This window comes from Bufo bufo, chromosome 1, assembly GCF_905171765.1.
Source record: "Bufo bufo chromosome 1, aBufBuf1.1, whole genome shotgun sequence".
NCBI lineage: Eukaryota > Metazoa > Chordata > Amphibia > Anura > Bufonidae > Bufo > Bufo bufo.
The window spans coordinates 100063481-100086937 of record NC_053389.1 but is presented as its reverse complement, the minus strand read 5'-3'; positions in this window follow the sequence as shown (position 1 = coordinate 100086937).

Below are 23457 nucleotides of genomic sequence, written 5' to 3'. Positions count from 1 at the left end.
TCTGCTGTAGATAGTTTTTTAGAAAAGAAAGCACAAGGACGCCATTTGCCAGGAGACGGACCCTGAGACAGCACCGCCCCCACTCCCACCTCTGACGCATCGACTTCAACAATAAAAGGCTGAGAGACATCAGGTTGGACTAGTACAGGTGCCGAGGTAAACCTCTCTTTTAGAGAGGAAAAAGCAACTTTAGCGGCGTCAGACCATTTAGAAAAATCAGTCCACTTCCTAGTCATGTCAGTAAGGGGTTTTACAATAACTGAATAATTTTTAATGAATTTCCTATAGAAATTCGCGAAGCCTAAGAACCATTGCAGAGCTTTGAGGTTCTCAGGAAGATCCCAATCTAAAATTGCCTGGACCTTCCTAGGATCCATACGGAAACCTGACGCAGATAAAAAATAACCTAGGAATTGTATCTCCTGAACGGCGAAGACACATTTTTCAATTTTAGCATATAATTCATTCATCCGTAGGACCTGCAGTACTTGTCTGACATGCACCTCATGTGTTTTCAGATCAGACGAATAAATTAAAATATCATCTAGGTATATTACCACAAACCTGCCGATTAGATGACTAAAAAATGTCATTAACGAAATGTTGAAAGACGGCAGGAGCATTGGTCAGACCGAAAGGCATAACTAGATTTTCATAATGCCCCTCAGGGGTGTTAAAAGCTGTCTTCCACTCATCCCCCTCCTTGATACGAATCAGATTGTAGGCCCCCCTAAGATCAAGTTTGGAGAACCACCTAGCACCCGCAATCTGGTTAAACAGGTCAGGAATGAGAGGGAGAGGGTATGGGTCTCGGATGGTTATCCGATTTAATTCGCGAAAATCTAGGCAAGGACGCAGGCCCCCATCTTTCTTTTTAACGAAGAAAAACCCTGCAGCCACGGGTGAAGAAGAGGGTCTGATGTGTCCTTTAGCCAAGCTCTCGGAGATATAATCCTTCATGGCTTGTCTCTCTGGACCCGAAAGATTATATAACCTGGTCTTGAGTAATTTTGTGCCGGGAATAAGGTTAACTGTGCAATCATAAGGACGGTGAGGTGGTAACTTCTGACAACCCTTTTCAGAAAAAATATCCTCAAAGTCTGAAATAAATGTAGGTAGGGTAGTTATGGAGGCGACTAAGCAATTGCTATTTAAGCAATTTTCTCTGCAATGCTCACTCCACTCCGATATCTCCCTGGCCTGCCAATCCACCACTGGATTGTGCGCTACCAACCAGGGAAGACCCAGCACTACTGGAGTGGGAAGCCCCTCCAGAACATAACATGAAAGCATCTCGTTATGGTGGTCCCCTACCCGAAGGTGTAAACTATGAACAATGTGGGTGAGGTTTCTCTGAGACAGAGGAGCAGAATCAATAGCGAATATGGGAATAGGTCTCTGTAGCGTACAGAGAGACAAACCCATAGTGCGGGCAAAATAGGCATCTATCAAATTTACCCCTGCTCCACTGTCTAGAAAGAAAGAAATAGTCTCCGTCTTAACACCAAAAACAATAACTGCTGGCAACACAAATTGCGATGTACGTATGGAGGAAACATATACCCCCCGGCTGACATCCTCCACACAGCCTGGGGTTAGTAGTTTTCCGACTGTCTTTTGTTTTTGAGGAAAGAAGGACAGACATTAATGAAATGACCCCTCTCCCCACAAAAAAAACAAACCCCACGCCTACGGCGAGCCTCAGGAGAACGGACCTGACGAGTAGTTCCTCCTAGCTGTATAGGCTCGTCTAAGTCTGTACAGACTAACTGCTGCTTGGGAGGGGCTACCAATTGCTCCGGATTTTTCAACCTGTCCCTAAGGTGTCTATCTATTCGGATAGAAAGGGACATAACCGCATCAAGGGAAAAGGGGGTCTCATATAATGCAAGCGCATCCTTAACCCTTTCGGATAAGTCGGTCGTTCCATTGGGTATCCGTAGCCCACCTACGGAAGTCAGAGCAATACTCCTCTACCGGCTGTTCTCCTTGTAGGAGTCTCCGTAAACTTGATTCAGCCAGTGCCACTCGGTCAGGGTCGTCATATATGAGACCCAAGGCCCCGAAAAACTCATCCACTGACCGAAGAGCCTGGGAATCAGAGGGTAAAGAGAATGCCCAGGACTTTGGGTCCCCCTGCAGCAGGGAAATAACAACCCCCACCCTCTGTTCTTCATTACCAGAGGAGTAAGGGTGCAGTTTAAAATATAATTTACAGGCCTCACGGAATGTCAAAAACTTTTTCCTTCCCCCAGAAAATCTGTCAGGGAGAGGGACCTTGGGTTCCGCAACAACCTGGTTACCAGTAGCAACCGCTGGGCTTGCGGTCAGTTGTAATTGCTGCTGTTGCTGGAGGACCGACGCCTTCAATCCTGCCACCTCCAAAGACAGGCCATGAAAGTGTTTGGACAGAGCAGCAATTGGATCCATACTGGATTCTACGTAGGTAAAAAAAAAAAAAAAAAAAAAAAAAAAAAATTTTTTACCTACACAAAATAAGGGCCAGATATAATGTAATGACCGGCGTCACGCACAGGGAGGGAAAAGGGAAAGCCCTGCCCAAGCGAGAGGGAAAGGTGGTGACCCCTGACTCACCTTGCGGCTGGCACCTGACTGCCCTGACGTCCCTAGACGGGTTCCTCACCCGTGCGGCGATCACGTGCCTAAACCCTGGCTTTCCCTAGAATGAGCCCTAGATAGTGAACGGGCCGGTGGGATCGCTAGTCCGCACCACTGACACTAAGAGGGAAACACCAGGGAGAGGACAGACAATACAGACAAACACATACACCCAGGTGGGCGACCACAGCAGACCACAAAGGTTCAACAGGGATCTGGAGGGTAACGTTCTGGACCAACTACCAGAGAACGCAGCAACACAGCTCCAGAGGGTCAGTATAGAAGTCCAGGCAGGAAGCTCTATATCTGGCAACCAGAGAAGTGTGAGAGGGGAATATAAGGAGGTTGGGAGTGCTGGACAAGGAACAGCTGAGGAGAAGGAGCTACGGATCCCTGAGTGAGCCAAAAAGGGTTGCAAAGCAAACCCAGAAAGCTACCATAAGGAAACAGCCCTATCTTACATAGAGTGCGCAGCCAACCGCTGTGACTTCCTGACCCCGGGTATAACGGAGTCAGGCGTGGGTCTTGACACCCTCGTGACACATGTCTCTGGCGATGGCGTACTTCGTGGGCTCCGACACTTGGGGTTTGTTAGGCAGACATAGGGGCATCTTACGTCTGGTCATAAGTTCAAATGGGGAGATACTGGTACTGGAGGCCTCGGTGGCTCAAATACCCATTAGCACGGCTGGAAGATAGGTTACCCAAGAGGAACCCTTCTCCAGTAGTGCCTTGGAAAGCCGGGTTTTGATGGTCCGGTTCATCCGCTCCACGATGCCCGCTGACTGAGGGTGATAAGGCACATGAAACCTTTGCTTTATGTCTAAGAGACCACAAAGCGCTTTCATTACCTTACCCGTGAAATGGGTCCCTCTGTCTGATTCTATCACTCTGGGGATACCCCATCGTGACAGAACCTGATCCCAGAGAACACGGGCAGTGGTGGTAGCCGTATCGTTGACCGTGGGGATGGCTTCTACCCATTTTGAGAAGACATCCACTATCACCAGTGCGTAACGGCAGTTACGACTTCCGGTCGGCAATGGTCCGATAAAATCAATTTGTATCGCGGACCACGGACTATCAGCAGGAGGAACTCGCTGCCACACCGGCTTCAGGGCTGACGCCCTTGGGTTGACTTGAGCACACACCAGGCACTGTTGAGTAACCTCCTCTACTGAATTGGACATTCCTGGCCAGTATAATTTGTCTCTCAGGAGAGGCAAGAGTTTATTCCGGCCGAGGTGTCCAAACATCTGGTGGTTCAATCACGTCAGCTCTGCTTGCAGATGCTGCAGGACCACCAGAAGAGGAAGTTGCTGAGTACCAGTATCGTAACACAGGATCCCTTGCTGTACAGACCAGGGATACTGTGGTGATTTGATATGTGTCATTAGAAGAGGATCTTTGGCTTGTTCCTCTTCAAATGACACCGGGCCGTCACTCAGATGGGTACGCGCAGCAATCCGGTGCGTTGGTAGTGGCCCAGTGCCTGGTTCCCGGAGGGTACCAGACACTGCCGCTAGTTCAGCCAGCTCGTCTGCCTTGTTGTTACCCATTATCAAAGGTTCGTCCACTTTTTGATGCGCCGGGATTTTGATAATGGCTGCTTCCATCATGTGTGCCATGCCCCACTCCCACAGCTCCTTCAGGACCGACACATGAGCCAGAGGTTTGTTTTGACTGTCCACAAATCCTCTCCTCTTCCATATGTCAAGATGCAGGGTGAGGGAGCGAACTACATATGAGCTGTTGCTATATATAGTTCGTTTCCCTGAGGGCTGAAGAAGCAGAGATTTTTTGACAGCCTCTAGCTCTGCCCGCTGTGCCGACATGTGACCCGGTAACCTGACAAGACTCTGGGTACCAGTGGTCTCATCCAGCACAGCAAAACCCGTGACATATTCCCCATCCAGATAGAATTGAGAGCCATCAACAAAGATGACTCTGTCATCTGGACGCCTGTCAGTCCTGAACATCTGTGGTGAGTCGTCCAGTTCTGGTTGGCCACAGTCATGTTCGGTTCCAGTCGGGTTTAGCAACTGGGACAGAACATACTTGGCCTTGTGGTCCACCTGCCGATTCCGGCCACTGAGATCCATGATCCATCTCCCGAATCTCTGTTGGGAGACTCCAGGGAGAGTATCACGGAGCAAGAGAGCTAAAGGAGAATGTGGAGTCTGCAAGGTGAGGGGCCGGAAGCCTACAATATGCTCGGTGGTCTTGACGGCATAGTGTATGGCTGCCAGTTGCTTGGCACATTCATCGAACCCTCGTTCGACGGGCGAAAGTAGCCTGGAGAAATAGCCCAACGGTCTGGACTCATACCCTACTTTCTGTAGGAGGACCGCTGAGATAGACTCCATCCCTGCATGCGCCTGTATGGCCATTTCCCCATCTGGATGTGGAGTGGCCAACACAGGCACCGAGGAGAGATCCCTTTTCAAAGTTGAAAAGGCCTCCTCCTGCGCATCGAACCAACCTTTGATTGAGGGTTCTTCTCCTCGAAGGAGCTCATAGAGAGGTTTCGCTTTGGCAGCGAAATCCTCTATGAATTCCCTCATGAAGTTGGCCACCCCCAGGAATTTCCTCAAATCCTGAAGAGTGCCGGGCCTGGGTAACTTCACCATGGCTTCCACACGGGCTGTCATGATTCCTTTGGTTCCAAAGGAAATTTGGACCCCAAGGAAAGTTACCTCAGTTTTGGCCAAATTTGCCTTATGGGGACTCAGCTTGAGTCCTGACTTTGCCAGGAGTCCCAGCAGCTCTCTCAACAGAACCAAATGTTCCTCCATGGTTTCTGTATGCAAGAGCAGGTCATCCACGTATTGTAGAAGGCATTCCGGCCGTGAGAACACACTCAGTACGGCCGCCAATGCCTGATGAAAATACATGGGGCTGCTGTGTAACCCCTGGGGCAGTACAGCAAACATGTACTGCTTGTCCCCCACCGTAAAGGCAAATTTGTACCGGCATGACTCCGTGAGTTCGATGGAGAAGAACCCGTTAGCAACATCTACGGTCGAGAATACGCAGCTTTTGCCGCTTATTCTGGCCATGATGTCGGGGGTCTGGGCCACCACTGGAGCGGACATTGGGGCGTATTTATTGAGGACCCGGAGGTCTATGGTAAGCCTTCATGCACTAGTGTCCTTCTTCTTCACTTCACTTCACTTCAATGACCACACCCCTAGTCTTCAATTCCTGGACCGTGTCCATAATTGAATGGGTGGCCTCTGGTGGAAATCGGTATTGGCATTGAGGTGGAGGGTCAGGACCCTGTATGTCCACCTGAACGCCAATCAGTCTGCCACAGTCGTTTTTGCTCTGGGCCCACAGCTCGGGATGCTCGTATACAATAGGCTCCAGGTGTAGATTGTGTGAGACCTCAGGCCACTTGTGTTCGAGCATATCAGTAGAATTCTCTACTGCTTGCAAAGGTGGTCCCAGACACTGGCATTGGATGACAAACACCTTAGCTCGTCTGCTCGTGTTTGACATTAGTAATGGATATTTCCGCACCCATGTCAAGCATGATTTTTGTTGCCTGTTCTTTTATTGTGGCTTTTATGTGGGGTCTCCCTGAAGAGTCCAGTATGATGGGACATACTGGTGCCAATTCTTGAGGGACCCCTAACCCTCAGTCGATGTCCACCAGACTCCCAGTAGGTACCTGTAAGGTACATTGTCACGGAACCATGAACCAGACGTACAACAAGAGATAAGTGAAAATAAGAAGGCTTTATTGAAAATAAAGCTGTAAAGCAAAAGTCCAAACGGATGGTGAAACCGAGCAGAGTCTTTGCGAAGCCAGAGGTCAGGAACCAGAAGGGTAGTCAGACGAAGCCAGGATCAGGAACCAGAAGCAGCAGCAGTCTTAGAAGCATGTGAACACAAGAGGACCAAGCAAGGAACTGAAGCCACAGACCTCCTATATATATGAGCTAGGCATCCAGCTCCTCCCAGTGGGAAGGAGGAGCCGCAGGGTGGAAGGCTACAAGAAACCCAGAAACCAAGATGACCGCCAGCACATGTCAAACGAAGGAGAACAGCAAGAAGGTAAGACCATGACAGTACCTCCCCCTCAAGGGCCCCTCCTCCGCGGAGCACAAAACGGTTTCTGAGGGAAGCGTGCGTGGAAGGCTCGGAGCAAGGCAGGAGCATGGACATCTGCGGAGGGAACCCAGGAACGCTCCTCTGGACCATAACCACGCCAATGGACCAAAAACTGCAACCGACCGCGGACCAGGCGTGAGTCCAGGATATTGCTCACCTCATATTCCTCACGATTGCCCACTTGGACCGGACGAGGCCGAGGAACCGAGGAAGTGAAACGATTACACACCAGTGGCTTCAACAGGGAGACATGAAACACGTTGGAGATCCGCATGCCAGGAGGAAGCGCAAGGGCATAGGCTACCGGGTTTACCCTGCGAAGCACTCGGAAGGGACCAACAAAGCGAGGCGCCAGCTTGGGAGTGGGCACTCGAAGGTTGAGGTTGCGGGTGGACAACCATACACGGTCTCCGACCTGGTAGGAAGGAGCAGGCGCTCGTCTGCGATCAGCCTGGAGTCTCTGGCGCTGCGCGGAGACCTCAAGGGACTTCTGGATCTGTACCCAAGAAGCACGTAGGACGGAAAGGTGATCCTCCACAGCCGGAATATCCTGGGGAGAGAATACCTCCGGTAACACGGCAGGTTGGAACCCATAATTGGCCATGAAGGGAGACGTCCCAGAGGAAGAGTTCACCGCCGTGTTCCTGGCAAACTCAGCCCAAGGCAGGAGGTCAACCCAATTGTCTTGGTGATCGGAGACATAGCAACGAAGGAATTGCTCCAAGGCCTGATTGGATCGTTCTGCGGCCCCATTGGACTGAGGGTGGTAGGCCGAGGAGAAGGAGAGATGAATCCCCAACTGGGAGCAAAAGGCGCGCCAGAACCTGGACACAAACTGACTCCCCCGATCCGACACAATCTCCTTAGGCAAACCGTGCAACCGGAAGACCTCCCTGGCAAAAATCGTGGCCAACTCTTGTGCAGAGGGTAACTTCTTGAGAGGAACACAGTGGCACATTTTGGAAAACCGATCCACAATCATGAGAATGACCGTATGGCCTCGGGATGCAGGGAGGTCCACAATGAAATCCATCCCCAGGTGTGACCATGGGCGCTCCCCGGTGGCTATGGGTTGCAGAAGGCCCAACGGAAGGTGCCGAGGGGACTTACTCTGGGCACAAACGGAGCATGCCGCTACATATGCGGCGATGTCGGAACGTAGGGAAGGCCACCAGAACAGACGTGAAACAGCCCAGGACAGCTGATTCTTTCCAGGATGCCCCGCGGTCTTGGAGTTATGGTAGGTTCGCAACAACCGAGTGCGCAACTCCTCAGGCACAAAACATCTGCCGTTGGGTCTCCCAGAGGGAGCACCAGATTGAGCCGCCAAAATCTGCTCACCCAGGGGAGAGGTCAGGCTGGTGCGAATGGCGGCCAGGATCTGATTCGGAGGTATGACCGAAGTCGGAATCGACTCCTCCCTGGACAGCTCGGAGTACTGCCGTGATAAGGCATCCGCCCTGATGTTCTTGGAACCGGGTAGGTAGGAGACCACGTAATTAAAACGTGACAAGAACAGAGCCCATCTGGCCTGACGTGGTGTCAATCTCTTGGCCTCAGAAAGGTAGGTCAGATTCTTGTGGTCCGTCAGGATGAGAACCGGAACCACCGAACCCTCGAGCAAGTGCCTCCATTCTTTAAGGGCCTGCACGATGGCCAATAACTCCCTGTCACCAATCTGATAGTTGCACTCCGCGGAAGACAGTTTCCGGGAGTAAAACCCACAAGGAAGCAGAGGACCCTCTGGTGTTCTACGCTGAGACAGAAGGGCGCCTACTCCCGTCTCAGACGCGTCCACCTCGAGGACAAAGGGCAACCCAGGGTTGGGATGCGACAGAATCGGAGCCGACACAAAGGCGGACTTTAGGGCCTCAAAAGCTCGGATGGCCTCGAGCGGCCAGACCTGGGAATTACTGCCCTTCCTGGTCAGATCCGTGAGAGGCTTGGCTAGCATGGAAAAGTCCCTGATGAACTTCCGATAATAATTGGCGAAGCCCAAAAAGCGCTGCAGGGAACGAAGACCACTGGGCTGGGGCCACTGTAAGACAGCCGAAACCTTCTCAGGATCCATGGAGAACCCCTCAGCGGAAATGATGTAACCTAAGAAGGTTACCTGGGATCGGTGAAATTCGCATTTCTCAAGCTTACCGAACAGCTTGTTCTCTCGTAACCGTTGCAACACTCGTCTGACATCCAGAATGTGGGCCTCCATGGATTCAGAATATACCAAGATGTCATCCAAATAGACCACCACACACTGCTGCAACAGGTCACGGAAAACATCGTTGATGAATTCCTGAAAGACTGCGGGCGCATTGCACAACCCAAAGGGCATAACCAAGGATTCGTAATGACCGGTCCTGGTGTTAAACGCGGTCTTCCACTCATCGCCCGCCTTGATCCTTACCAGGTTATATGCCGCCCTCAGGTCGAGTTTGGTAAAGACCGTGGCCCCTTTAAGGCGATCGAACAGCTCGGAAATCAAGGGTATCGGGTAAGCGTTCTTGATCGTGATGCGATTGAGACCCCTGTAATCGATGCAAGGCCTCAACTCACCGCCCTTCTTTTTCACAAAGAAAAATCCAGCCCCTGCCGGGGACGAAGATTTGCGAATGTGTCCGCGTGAAAGCGCCTCCCTCACGTACTCCTCCATGGCCTCATTCTCCGCTACCGACAGTGGATAGACTTTGCCACGAGGAGGAACGGCACCAGATTGTAACTCTATGGCACAATCGTATGGGCGGTGCGGAGGTAGGGCAACCGCGCGCACCTTATCGAATACATCCCGGTACTCCTCGTATTCAGGAGGCAACAGAGAGTCCGAGGAAGTACACAGCAACTTGACAGACCCATGGATGCAACTAGCCCCACACTGCGGTGACCACGAGAGGATCTCGACCGATCTCCAATCGAAAGTCGGATTATGCTTCTGGAGCCAGGGGTACCCCAAGACCACCGAGTAGTGTGGAGACGAAATAACCTGGAGGCAGACCGACTCTCTGTGAACGGCACCAATGGCTATCCCCACTGGAAGGGTCTCATGAGTCACGTGTGGCGGCAGAAGGGGTCTGCCGTCTATCGCCTCAAGAGCCAGTGGGGAACCTCGAGCCTGCAGAGGAATGGAATTGGCGGCAGCGAACACACTATCAATGAACAAACCACCAGCACCAGAGTCCACCAACGCCTGGGTCGTCACCGAGCCCCCGACCCAGGAGAGGACAACAGTGATCAGTGGTTTGTCAACACGGGAAACCGGGGACGAGGAGACTCCACCCAAGATCTGCCCCCGACAGGATCTCAGGTACGAGCGTTTTCCCGGACGGTTCGGACATGCCAACCGAAAATGCCCACCGAGACCACAGTACATGCATCGGCCCTCGCGTCTCCGGAGTGCCCTCTCCCCCTCGGACAGGCGAGCAAACCCCAGCTGCATGGGTTCACCCCCAGACAAGTCATCCCCAGGAGGCGTGGGAGGAGAGGGAGGCACGGGTGGGACAGCAAACGTAGGCACCAATCTGTTAGAAGACCTCCGCAGGTTCTCCTTAAAGGAAGGTCTCTCCCTGAGTCTGGTGTCAATCAAAATCAGGAAAGAAATAAGAGACTCGAGCTCAACTGGTAGGTCCTTAGCTGCAACCTCATCCTTCAAGGCATCCGAGAGACCATGAGAGAAAGCAGCGACCAGAGCCTCATTATTCCAGCCCACCTCTGCTGCCAGGGTACGAAACTCAATGGCGTATTCAGCTACGGATCGTGAACCCTGTCTGATGGACATAAGGAGCTTCGCAGCAGAGGCAGCACGAGCCGGCACATCGAATACCTTCCGAAGAGAAGCAACAAAACCGGAAAACTCGGCAACCACCGGATTGTTGTTCTCCCATAAAGGGCTGGCCCAGGCCAAGGCCTTGTCCGAGAGCAGCGAGATCAAGAAGCCCACCTTTGATCTCTCAGTGGGAAAGGCATGTGGCAGCAACTCGAAATAAATGCCCACCTGGTTAAGGAAACCTCGGCACTGAGTTGGCTCTCCCCCAAAGCGCTGTGGAAGAGGGGCAGAACCGGTCATACCCCGAAACACCGCAGGCGCAACAACAGGTGTCGGGGTAGACTCTGGCGCAACAACCGGAGCGTCAGTAGGAGCGAGCCCAGGAGCGACAACCGACCCATCGGCAACGGGAGCGAAATGAGCCGTGCGTTCAAGCAGGGTTTGCAACGCCACAGCGAACCGACCCAACAGGTGATCCTGCTGATCAAGTCTGGCAACCAGCGTGGGTAGCGAGGATGGCCCTGTACCGTCAGAATTCATGGCTTGGTCCTAATGTCACGGAACCATGAACCAGACGTACAACAAGAGATAAGTGAAAATAAGAAGGCTTTATTGAAAATAAAGCTGTAAAGCAAAAGTCCAAACGGATGGTGAAACCGAGCAGAGTCTTTGCGAAGCCAGAGGTCAGGAACCAGAAGGGTAGTCAGACGAAGCCAGGATCAGGAACCAGAAGCAGCAGCAGTCTTAGAAGCATGTGAACACAAGAGGACCAAGCAAGGAACTGAAGCCACAGACCTCCTATATATATGAGCTAGGCATCCAGCTCCTCCCAGTGGGAAGGAGGAGCCGCAGGGTGGAAGGCTACAAGAAACCCAGAAACCAAGATGACCGTCAGCACATGTCAAACGAAGGAGAACAGCAAGAAGGTAAGACCATGACATACATACTGCCACTTGTGCACTTTCACCCTGAGTATTTGGTGTGGAATCTTTTGATTCCACACCCCCTGGGACATTCACGACAGCCAAGCATTTTGCTGATTGGCCTGGTGAATGTCCCAGATTCTTATCAACGTGTTCCCCCACTGACTTGGCAAAATTAGGTTTCATTCTGAAACCATTATTATTGCCAGTCTTTTCCGGGATTATCCAGTTACTTTGTGGACAATTCCTTCTAATGTGCCCGTATTGTAAACACAGGAAACAACGAATGTTTCCTGACTTTTCCCATGATGCAGACCTTGTGTGCTGTACCCGTTCATCTTGGAATCTAACGTGTACAGGCACACGCTCCCTCACTTTAACAGACTTCTTCTACTAATTAATATTCATAAATAGGAGGAGTCGTCTACTGATGAATCCACCTATTTATACCTTAAATAAAGATATCACACTATTCCTTTGCTTTACACTACCCGCTAAACTAGCTGCAAGCGCCTAACTGAGCTAGCTACCGCTAATAACCACACGTTACACAGTAGGTATAATACAAATAATACAAGATATTTATTATCAACTTACAGTACACAATACACACAATACAGCACCATAAATACAGCACTAAATACACTATTCAATCCCAAGTTCCACCCACAAACTAACTAATACACCCACCCACATACACACAATAGCAACCCACCCCACCTGGCTCTAACACTATCCCTAAGGGAACGGTGGCACTGCAAGGGTGAATGCAGGCCACAGACACAGGGTTGTAGGGATAAATACAGGCAGGGATACAGCAGGGGTTAATAGGGAGCAGGGATGCTCCTGCAGGGAATTGGTGGTTCAGGAGTTAATAGGGGTAGGTAGGGGCTGGATCGTTGGTGGGATAGGGAAATAAGGGCAGGTGGCAAATAGGGGTAAATAAGGGCAGGTGGGTTGGTGGGATAGGGAATATGGGCAAGCGTTGGTGGGATAGGGTATGGATAGGGCAAGTAGGAGTAGATCGTTGGTGGGATAGGGTATGGATAGGGCAAATAGGGGTTAATATATAATCGTTGGTGGGATAGCGGGGATGATACTCAGCCCTCCAGGGACGCTCGTCACAGTGTGGTTATGTGTGTCACAGGTTGCCTTCTTGCTCATGTTTGTGCTCTGGCATGCTGGCTAGGGTGAGAGGGCTTCTGGGTTCTCCAGAGGGAGGACATGTGCAGATCTGCTTGTGACCGCCAGGGCCTGTACAAGGCAGGGGCCGAAGGAGCGGGTGCCCTGGGCGCTACCATTTGCGGACAGGAGGGGGGCGCAGGTGAAGTGCCAGCAGTGTACAGCTTCACTGTACCACATTAGCCAAGCGCCACTTGCTGTGCTTGCTGTGCTGAGTGCGCTCCTGCACCCGCCTACACCGTCCACACCAGCCATGTCAGCGCTGCTCCTTCTCTCCCCCTATGAATTTTGTGCCGACTGCGCTCCTGGCTCGGGCTCCCTTTCCTCCTCTGCGTTTCCTCGCCCCCCCCCCCCCCCCATGGAGGATTCATTTGGTTGATACCACCGGCGTGCGCCGTGTGACGTCACGCGGCTCACGCCGGAGGCGAGGTGTGAGGTGAGAGAGGGAGGACTCGCGCAGCCTACAGGGAGCTGTGTCGGCGCGTGAAGAACAAGCCACGAGGAGCCTGCCTTCACTAGCTGCTACTCACACACAGACTGTAAAAAGTAAGAAAATAATGTAATACAAATAACAAACTAATTTTTTTCTTAAAAACGGGGGGGGGGGGGGGGGGGGGGGCGCAGTTTGCCATCTTCGCCCTGGGCACCAAATGGCCTTGTCCCAGCCCTGGTGACCGCCATGTGTCGTTCTGCATGAGGTTCAGGAATCTTCTTGTCTGCCTGTTTGGGCAGCTCTGTCTGTGACTGTCATGTGTCGTTCTGCATGGGGTCCAGGCATCTGCTTGTCTGCTTGTCTGGGCAGCTCTGCCTGAGACCGCCATGTTTCCGTTCCGCATGGGGTCCAGTTAGACAGCTTTCAGACAAAAGGGGGATATAGGCACAACCAGAGGAAAGCTAGGGGCTTCTGCTATTACCTTTGGCTCTCCTTCCTCTTTGTCTAGCTATACACCGAATAGTACTGTACATAGTAATCTAGCATCTTTGGGAGTTCTGAGTAACTGTAAGTGAAATCTATGCCAACAATAGAGCTGGAGTAGATTTCAAGTCTAATGTGATCCAGTTTTCTGGTCCAAATATTGGTAAATGTGTCTGCCCAAGCCCCTGCCCACTTTTTAGTGATGGAAAAGTGCAAAAAGTAACAAATGTTGGTGTTAAGTGAGTTTGCATATTTTACTGCTTTTCTATTCCAGAAAAATGTTTGGAATTAAAGAGGCTCGGTCACCTCTCCTGCCATGTCTGTTTCAGTAAAATGCTTGTATTGCCAATTAAATAATAACTCTAATGCTTTGTGTTATTCCTCTGTTACACCCCCTAGAAATGGATGAATAATTTAAAAACTGGGTATTACCATTACCTTTGACAAAGAAGTGTGCCTCTGTCAAAGCAGCTCTTATTACTCCAAGATCCTTGTGTTCACAAGACCAACACTATAAAAAAAACAACAACACTAGATTGCTGCCAAAACAAAGCAAGTGACCAACATAAAACATTTCCATTTGTCTTACTACCTTTAAAATTGGCCACAATGAAATAAAGAATATTCAAAGAAAACATTATGACTAGTGTTGATCGCAAATATTCTAATCGTCAATTTTTATTGCGAATATCAGCACTGCGAGAATTCGTGAAGATCTAGAATATAGTGCTATACCTTCGTAATTACGAATATTCTAGATTTGTTTTCATCAGTACCCTCACTGCTTCTTGCTAGTGGGCCAAGGAGAAGGTTGCAATATCTTTGTCTGAGTTTAGCAACATCCCTAGCAACCAATAGGAAAGTTGCCTACCCCTTACTTTATAGGAAACTCCCTCTGCGTTTTTTTGCAGTTCTGAGAGAGAGCAGTGACATTGCTGTGATCTGTGCTTTGCTGAGTCATCTGGATCCGTATTAAATTACATTAGATAGTTAGTAAGCTTATATATTTAATACAGATAGTTAGTGGGAGATAGTCAGTGTAGGTTAGATAGTGATATAGCATAGCTGATAGGTTTCAGTGCAGGGTGTTAGGTAGTGTGATAGGAATTACTGTGCTGTGATAGGGATTAGTGTATTTTTCTTTCGTCTTTGAAGAAAAAGTAATTTGCTGTCTGTTTTTTCTGTGCTGTGATAGGGATTACTGTGCTGTGATAGGAATTACTGTGCTGTGATAGGGATTAGTGTCTTTGTCTTTCGTCTTTGAAAAAATAAGAAGTAATTTGCTGTCTGTTTTTCTGAATCCCTATTTTGTTTTATTTTTGCCCCATTGTGCCAAATCCAATAAAGTCACCCCAAAGTCCCTCTTTATTTTCTTTGTATAGTTTTTTGGCTATAAATAGGCGCAAGCCAGCACCACCCTATCTGATAGGAGGTTGGTGCATAAGTCACCTGTTTGGGCTTACTGGCAGAAGAAGATCACGCAATTGCCATCTGTCAGCTGTGCTATGCCAGGGTGAGGAGAGGGAGGTTACTTGCTCAGCTGGGTACCACTGCCCTTACCCAGCACCTGAGAGGCAACCACTGACGGTAGTGGGACCAGATGCCATTGTCCTACAGCCACCCAACACCCTTCCAACAATGCATTCCTACTCCCCCACTCCCTCTCCTGGAGGTACTGGTACCAGCTGTTGGTCACAGAAGCATTTGAGCACACCGTGGCCTACGCACCCGGGAACTGCCGGGTGCGTTCACTCAATGGGCTCCTGGCAAGGGTTATCGCCAAAAACATCTGCTGCCCTTCAATATTGTGGACTGCAATCCATTCCAGCAGATGTTGGAGCAGGCCCAACCCAGTTGGCTTGTCCCCAGCTGCCAATTCTTTGCCAGGACTGGTGTCCCTGCCCTACACCAGCACATTGTGCAGAATGTATCTGTGATGGACTGAACCGTCACTGAGGCTGCTGGAGAAGCCTGAGGGCTAGCCTCCTTCCTACGGACTATGGACCCATAACTATGGAGACCCCCTCAGACCTTTTGAGGTTACAAGGAACTATGAACCCTGATTTATGTGTGGAGTTTATATGACAAATATTTCCTATTGCCCATTAACGGTGCAGGGTGTGAATTCAGCAACACAAAAAGGGGTTAGCTCTGCACTGAGACTCCCACTGATTGTGTTAGTGATGGGATTAAGATAGCTGACTCTAGGGTCAGCCAACTCCTAGATGAGTAGATCACCCTATGATACACTCAGGAGATAATCCCATCACATGTGTCTCCCCTCTCCCTATTAATTCATTATGGAGTGGGGGGGGGAGATGTCTGTTTGCATGTTGTTCATGGTTGATTGCGTCATGTTGTTAGACTTCTTGAACTGTATATATATTGAGTTGGTCTTCAATAAAGAGAGTTCCTGTTCTACATTCAACAGAGAGCCTCGTCTCATGTGTGTGGGGATTGCTAGACGCTGTATACTCCCCTGGCTATAACCCCTAGTTCTTGTAAGAGCTGTTCCTGTTCCTGGTTCCTGTGGTGGTTACGGTGTCGAGCGGAGTGCTTGGAGCCCTCGGGAAGCACTAGGAGCATCCATCAACGGAGGTACCCAGTCAGGGTGCCAGGAGATCCGTTACATTGGTGGCAGCAGTGGGATGGCATTCTAGTGCGAGGAGAAGCAGCTCGGACACACTGTTCGTGGAGTATATTGAGGGCAACGCTAGTATCCATACAGCGCCCATGGATACAGCAGGATGGAATCAACTAGTCTTCGGACAGCGTTCCATGATGAGGAGGAGGAGGCAGCCGCGGACTACAGGGATGCAGACAGAAAGGAAGTCTGGTATGATGCCCTGGAAAATGCCCAGCGGTGGCGAGGTGAGAGCCTCCCCAGTTATGAGCAGTGGCTACAGAAGCGTGTGGCGATGCGGATGGGACTCTTGGGAGAGCAGCCCCTGGATGAGTGGGTAACAGAGCTCCAAAGCCTGGTATGTAAGGAGCTTTGGCTAGAGGACGCTTACTGGGCCCTGAGGTGGCATGTCATTCAACATTCCCCCTGGACGGCCGAGCACGACTTACCTGAAGGGAAGGATTATAATGGACCTCGGTTACTATGGGAGGCCTTGGAGGAGGACATTGATCTCAGCAGCACGGAGGAGTCTAGGTTTTGGGACATCTACGACTACCGGATGGGCATGCATGTTTATGCTGACGGATGGGAGGTGAGCAAAGACATTACCCACCTGGTAACAAAGGAGTGGGAGCTGGAGCAGACCTACCAACACCTGCTCAGCTCCGTTCAGCCCTAACCTACCCGACAAGCAGAGCCATATCTGCCATCCTACAACTGGGAAGACTGGGCAGCGATACCCCTTGTTTCCCTACCAGCTCCCAAAGTAGGGAACTTATTCGACTGGTTCTGGGAAGACCTCCCGACGGCAGGTAGAGAAGGGACTGAAGTCTCTCCACCGGCACTACAGGGATGCTGGGCAGCCGGCCGAGATCCCCAACTACAGCCAGCATTACCCGGAGTCCAGACAGTCGGTCTGACTCTCCAACGGCAGCCGGAGTTTCAGGCAGTAGGGACAGTCGGTCCTGCTCCCCAGCGGCATTATGTTTTGCAGGGAGAGGAGAGCAGCGTCTCCATTCCCCAGCAGCAGTGTACCTTGCAGGGAGACAGCACCCCTAACTCTAATGGTGCAGGTGGGACTGTGGTCTCTGCACCAGACCTACAGGGATGCTGGACGTCCGGTACAGATCCCCAACCAACTCCGCAGGAATGCCAGGAGGAGGAGGTAAGCAATCCCTCCTCTCCACAGCCGATCCACAACCAGGTCCTGGGGGTAGGATTCCCTGACCCCATCCCAGCAGAAGAGCTGGCATCTGGGCAGAGCGCAGTCAGCCTCTGCCCTCTCCTATCCTCTTGTCCAGAGCCTGACTCCCCACAGGCTACCCCAGCGAAAGAGCTGGCATCTGGGCAGAGCGCAGTCGGCCTCTGCCCTCCCCTATGCTCTTGTCCAGAGCCTGACTCCCCACAGGCTACCCCAGCGGAGGAGCTGGCATCTGGGCAGAGAACAGTCGGCCTCTGCCCTCCCCTATTCTCTTGTTCAGAGCCTGACTCCCCACAGGCTACCCCAGCGGAAGAGCTGGCATCTAGGCAGAGCGCAGTCGGCCTCTGCCCACCAAGTACCCACAGCTCCAAGCTAGAGAGCAACAATGCAGCAAGGAGTAACAGACACACACTCAACAGCTGGGGACATACAGAACAGAGCCAGGCCCCAGAGTTCAACAGGACCAGTGTTTGTTTATGGGTGGTCTACTCGACTAACTCAGGCTCTGACCGACAGGAGGTCAGGTACCTAGTTAGTCTACTGTTGGGAGGGGAGAAATGTGATGGACTGAACCGTCACTGGGGCTGCTGGAGAAGCCTGAGGGCTAGCCTCCTTCCTACCGACTATGGACCCAGAACTATGGAGACCCCCTCAGACCTTTTGGGGTTACAAGGAACTATGAACCCTTATTTATGTGTGGAGTTTAGATGACACATATTTCCTATTGCCCATTAAATGTGCAGGGTGTGAATTCAGCAACACAAAAAGGGGTTAACTCTGCACTGAGACTCCCACTGATTGTGTTAGTGATGGGATTAAGATAGCTGACTCTAGGAGCAGCCGACTCCTAGATGAGTAGATCACCCTATGATACACTCATGAGATAATCTCATCACATGTGTCTCCCCTCTCCCTATTCATTCATTATGGAGTGGGGGGGAGGTGTCTGTTTGCATGTTGTTCATGGTTGATTGCGTCATGTTGTTAGACTTCTTGAACTGTATATATATTGAGTTGGTCTTCAATAAAGAGAGTTCCTGTTTTACATTCAACAGAGAGCCTTGTCTCATGTGTGTGGGGATTGCTATACGCTGTATACTCCCCTGGCTATAACCCCTAGTTCTTGTAAGAGCTGTTCCTGGTTCCTGTGGTGGTTACGGTGTCGAGCGGAGTGCTTGGAGCCCTCGGGAAGCACTAGAAGCATCCATCAACGGAGGTACCCAGTCGGCGTGCCAGGAGATCCGTTACAGTATCCCTGGCGCTGGATCACGCTGTCGGCTGGATCACGCTGGACCAGCAGACAAGGGCAGGGACGCTATCTCAGCTTCACAGCCCATTGGGTGTCCCTCCGAGGCGCCGGAGAGGGATCAACAGATGTGGCAGCATCTCACCTTGTGGTGCTGCCCCGGGGTGTCCAGGGGAGATCTGCTGCTCTCCCTCAAGCCAGTCTCCACCGCTGCTGAGCCCCCCGCAATCGTCCCCGTAGCTACACAAGTGTGGGGCATGTCCACTGCCAGGCCGTGTTCCAGCTTGTGAGCTTAGGGGAACGGAGACACACTGACCTTATGTCCTGGCCACCCTTCAGGCTCAGGTCCACCAGTGGCTGACACCCCGAAGACTCCAGGCAGGTACAGTTGTCTGTGACAATGGCAGCATCCTCCTCGCCGCCCTCCATGCTGGCAGTCTCACACACGTGCCCTGCATGCCACATGTCACAAAAACTATAGAATAAGGGGGCACACCACATTCAATGGAGAAGTGCAAACCACGGCATCAACACATGACCAAGCAAAAAAGAAAGAAACAAAAACGCTGCACACTTAGTCTGCACATCCAATTATAAAAGTGAATAGTTTATTAGTAAACACAAAACCCAAAAAGTTAAAACCATTGTATACAATTATAACATTGTGTTTGGATCAATGATAAGTCCAACACATATTCACAAACACCAAGTTCAATATAAGAACATAAATGAGACCGCCAAAGAGATGTACAATTCATAAATATGGCATCAAAGACAGTGCAAAATACTCATCGAATAAAGACACAGGCGACCATGGTTTGCGGATAATATGCCCCACGCGTATCGCCAGGTCAGGCTGGCTTCCTCAGGGGTCTGCATGGCACATGTCCTCAACCTTGTTGTACAGAATTTCCTGCGCACATACCCAAGGTTGAGCGACATCGTGCAAAGGGTACGAAGGATTGCCAGCCACTTTCGACACTCCCCAACCGCCACCGCGTCCCTGTCCAAACTGCAGCAGGACAACAGCCTGCCACCTCACAGGCTGATGTTGGACAGTGTGACGCGGTGGAACTCCACCCTCCACATGCTGGAGAGGTTGTGGGAGCAGCGACGGGCGGTGAAGGAGTACCTGCTGGACCTAGGCACTCCGGGGCCATCACACCCACTCCTCTACATCACATTGGGGGCAGATACACCAGGTCTGCCACGTGTTGGGCCCCTTCGAGCAGGCGACCAAGCTGGTCAGCAGGGAGCACATCGGCCTCAATGAGGTGCTCCCCATAGTGTTCCTGCTGGACAGGACACTAGAACGCCTGCTCAATGCTGGGGAGAGTGCCTTGGTGGAGCAAGAAGATGCAACACTGCTCCACCAAGACCAGGCCAAGGACGAGGAGGAGGAATAATTTTTTGAGGAGGTTGTGGACATCCAGGAGTCTGGGCCTAGTCAGGAGGGAGAGCCAGTGCCTTGGACACCGTTAGTCCGGGGATAGGCCGACTCCCAGAGGCAGCAGCAGGAGGACCAAGACGTCATGGTCACGGGCACAATACGCGCATATTATATTGCCGATTTTCGCAATCAAGAAAATAATGACTGGAGATCACGAATTCTAGAATTTGCTAATTTATGGCAAATATTAGGCCAAAAATTTGCTAAATATCGTAAAAACGAATATTGCCTATGCTGCTCATCACTAATTATCACATATTACCCCTGCCTAAGAAAGGTGCTCCCAGCAAATTAGGTTTAGGAGATTTACTCCTGTAAAAAATCCTTCACGTGGTAGGCTTACCCCCTTAAGGACTCAGCCCTATTTCACCTTAAGGACATTCTTTGCAAATCTGACCAGTGTCACTTTAAGTGCTGATAACTTTAAAACGCTTTGACTTATCCAGGCCATTCTGAGATTGTTTTTTCGTCACATATTGTACTTCATGACACTGGTAAAATGAAGTTAAAAAAAATCATTTTTATTTATAAAAGAATACCAAATTTACCAAAAATGTGTAAAAAAAATGCAAATTTCCAAGTTTCAATTTCGCTACTTCTATAATACATAGTAATACCTACAAAAATAGTTATTACTTTACATTCCCCATATGTCTACTTCATGTTTGGATCAATTTGGGAATGATATTTTATTTGTGGGGGATGTTACAAGGCTTAGAAGTTTAGAAGCAAATCTTGTAATTTTTCAGAAATTTTTAAAAACCCACTTTTTAGGGACCAGTTCAGGTCTGAAGTCACTTTGTGAGGCTTACATAATAGAAATAATTACAAACGTTGTTAACCCTTTAGGTGTTCCACAAGAGTTAATGGCAAATGGTGATAACATTTCTGAATTTAGATTTGTTTTGGCAAATTTTCCATTTTAATCCATTTTTTCCAGTAACAAAGCAAGGCTTAACAGCCAAACAAAATGCTATATCTATTGCCCCGATTCTGTAGTTTGCAGAAACACCCCATATGTGGCCGTAAACTACTGTACGGGCACACAGTAGGGCGTAGAGGGAAAGGTGCGCCGTATGGTTTTTGGAGAGCAGATTTTGCTGGACTGTTTTTTTTTGGACAATTTGAAGCCCCCCTGATGCACCCCTAGAGTAGAAACTCCATAAAAGTGACCCCATCTAAGAAACTACACCCCTCAAGGTATTCAAAACTGATTTTACAAACGTTGTTAACCCTTTAGGTGTTGCACAAGATTTAATGCAAAATAGAGATACAATTTCAAAATTTCACTTTTTGGGCAGATTTTCCATTTTAATATTTTTTTTCCAGTTACAAAGCAAGGGTTAACAGCCAAACAAAACTCATTATTTATGGCCCTGATTCTGTAGTTTACAGAAACACCCTATATGTGGTCGTAAACTGCTGTACGGGACAGGGCGCAGAAGGAAAGGAATGCCATACGGTTTTTGGAAGGCAGATTTTGCTGGACTGGTTTTTTTGACACCATGTCCCATTTGAAGCCCCCCTGATGCACCCCTAGAGTAGAAACTCCAAAAAAGTGATCCCATTTTAGAAACTACAGGATAGGGTGGCAGTTTTGTTGGTACTAGTTTAGGGTACATATGATTTTTGGTTGCTCTATATTACACTTTTTGTGAGGCAAGGTAACAAGAAATAGCTTTTTTGGCACAGTTTTTTTTGTGTTATTTACAACATTCATCTGACAGGTCAGATCATGTGGTATTTTTATAGAGCAGGTTGTCACGGACGCGGCGATACCTAATATGTATACAATTTTTTTATTTATGTAAGTTTTACACAATGATTTCATTTTTGAAACAAAAAAAATCATGTTTTAGTGTCTCCATAGTCTGAGAGCCATAGTTTTTTCAGTTTTTGGGCGATTATCTTAGGTAGGGTCTCATTTTTTGTGGGATGAGATGACGGTTTGATTGGCACTATTTTGGGGTGCATATGACTTTTTGATCACTTGCTATTATACTTTTTGTGATGTAAGATGACAAAAAATGGCTTTTTTTACACCGTTTTTATTTTTATTTTTTTACGGTGGTCACCTGAGGGGTTAGGTCATGTGGTATTTTTATAGAGCCGGTCGATACGGATGCGGCGATACCAAATATATATATACTTTTTTTTTTATTTATGTGAGTTTTACACAATGATTTCATTTTTGAAACCCAAAAAATCATGTTTTAGTGTTTCCATAGTCTAAGAGCCATAGTTTTTTCAGTTTTTGGGCGATTATCTTGGGTAGGGTATGATTTTTGCGGGATGAGATGACGGTTTGATTGGTACTATTTTGGCGTACATGCAACTTTTTTGATCACTTTTATTACCTTTTTTGGGAAGTAAGGTGGGCAAAATTTCAATTTTATCATAGTTTTAATTTTTTTATTTTTATGGCGTTCACCGTGTGGGGAAAGTAACATGACCGTTTTATATCGTTACAGATGCGGCAATACCTAATATGTGTAGTGTATTTTATTTTTATTTTTTTTATTCAGTGATAAATGTGTTTTTTTTAATCTTTACTTTTTTCACTTTTTTTTTACATTTTTTTGACCCAGACCCACTTGGTTCTTGAAGATCCAGTGGGTCTGATGTCTGTATAATACAGTACAGTACATTATATAGTGTATTGTACTGTATTTTACTTACACTTTGTCTGAACAGATCTATGCCTTGAGCACAGATCTGTTCAGTACCATGGACAGCAGGATGCCTGAGAAGGCGTCCTGTTGCCATGGGAACCTTCCCCGTGTGCCACAACTGAGCAGACGGGGAAGGGGAAGGAGGGGGGCTCCCTCCCTCTGTGACCCCATCCTGTCTGGGGGCTGCAAAGGCACAGCAGCCCCCCGATGGGAGAGGGAGGGAGCTCCCTGACTGTTAACCTTTTCCATACAGCGGTCCCTATGGACCGCGGTATGGAAAGGGTTAAACGGCTGACATCACAGCACAGATGTCAGCCGTTTATACCAGAGTGTCAGCAATGTGCTGACACTCTGGTATACCCACTGGACACCAATGAATATTCAAGAGGAGGCACCGCCTGCAAACCCCCCCCCCCCCCTGCACCACCCGCCGGCATAAAATCATTCATGGGTGCAGGGGGGGTAAAAAAATCTTTATTTTGGGCATTTTAAAGTTTCTGATCCCCGCGGTCAGGGACCGCGGAGATCAGAAACCCGGCTTTGTGACAGGATGCCCTCTGAATGATTTCAGCGGGCATCCTGTTCCGATTAACCCCTGCCACGCCGCAATCGCGGTTTAAACCCATGACGTACCGGTACGTCATGGGTCTTTAAGGACTTGGGAAACATGCCGTACCGGTACGTCATGCGTCCCTAAGGGGTTAAAGCAAGTGATTCCACCACTAGAATATCTTTGTGAATAATCATTT